The sequence below is a fragment of the Rana temporaria genome, chromosome 9 (assembly GCF_905171775.1).
Source record: "Rana temporaria chromosome 9, aRanTem1.1, whole genome shotgun sequence".
In the NCBI taxonomy this organism is placed as follows: domain Eukaryota; kingdom Metazoa; phylum Chordata; class Amphibia; order Anura; family Ranidae; genus Rana; species Rana temporaria.
In genome coordinates this window covers 43106584-43107571 of record NC_053497.1, presented here as the reverse complement: position 1 = coordinate 43107571, position 988 = coordinate 43106584, and positions in this window count along the sequence as shown.

The window sequence follows — 988 nt, the reverse complement described above, 5'->3', positions numbered from 1 at the left end:
TGTTATGTGGGGTTGTTCCGTTTAGTGAAGGTTTCACATCCACACTGTTACACAGCTGTGTCAAGCGGGTTGAGACAAATTATTTGGGGGTAGAAAAGCAGAGTACAGGCCCAATCAATTACCAGCAGCTCCTTCGGGGGTAAGTGCTACAAGTGGGGGCTCGTCCGGGATCCTGTTACTCTGAAATTAAGCCCGCCCTCTTGGCACCAGTATGGACCCAGTCACAGTGGAGCGGTGGTGTGAAGCAGAAGGCGCTCGCTCAGAAGCGAGCGTGGCAATCACACTCCCAGGAGAAGCTTGGGAGGAAGAACAGGTCAGCCAGATTGTAAAGGCATTGTCCCCAGATAGAAAGGCCTGGGTGATTGCCATCAGACCAGATTGTGGGACCTCTCACACCTACGCCCTATTGGAATGGAGAAAGGGAATTCCGAAGAACTTTAGAGGCTCGAGTGTGCAGCTAGCTGGCAAAACCAAGTTTTACCTGACGCACCCAGAAGGGCTCGGAGGGAGCTCTGCCAACTCTAGACATGTTAAGCCAACAATGCTGGGAGTTAGTTTTGGGTCAACTCCAATCAAAATCAGTACAAGGCCCCCTTTGGAGAAGGAAGAGGCCGTGGTTGACACGCACAGGAGAGGTTCCCAGTCGGAACGACAACTAGCTGACCTAAAACGGCAGTACCACAATATACAAGAAAGGTTCAAGGAGACCTCCGGCATGATCGCAGGACACATTGAAGAGTTAAGTGTCCCGTGCAAGGACTCGAGCGGTGGTAAGCAAAGGCAAAGACCTGCTTCAGTCATCCAGAGACGCACTCATAGCCACTTGCCAGAGGTGACGATCCGGAAAGATTTCAAGATTGAAGGTCAGATAGGAGAGAAGGAACACAAAGGCAACCTGTCCTATACAAATCTTCTGCATCAGATTGAACTGGGACTCCAAAGAGGATATCTTGAATCCGAAATTGTAGAGGCTGTAGTCAACGCCATT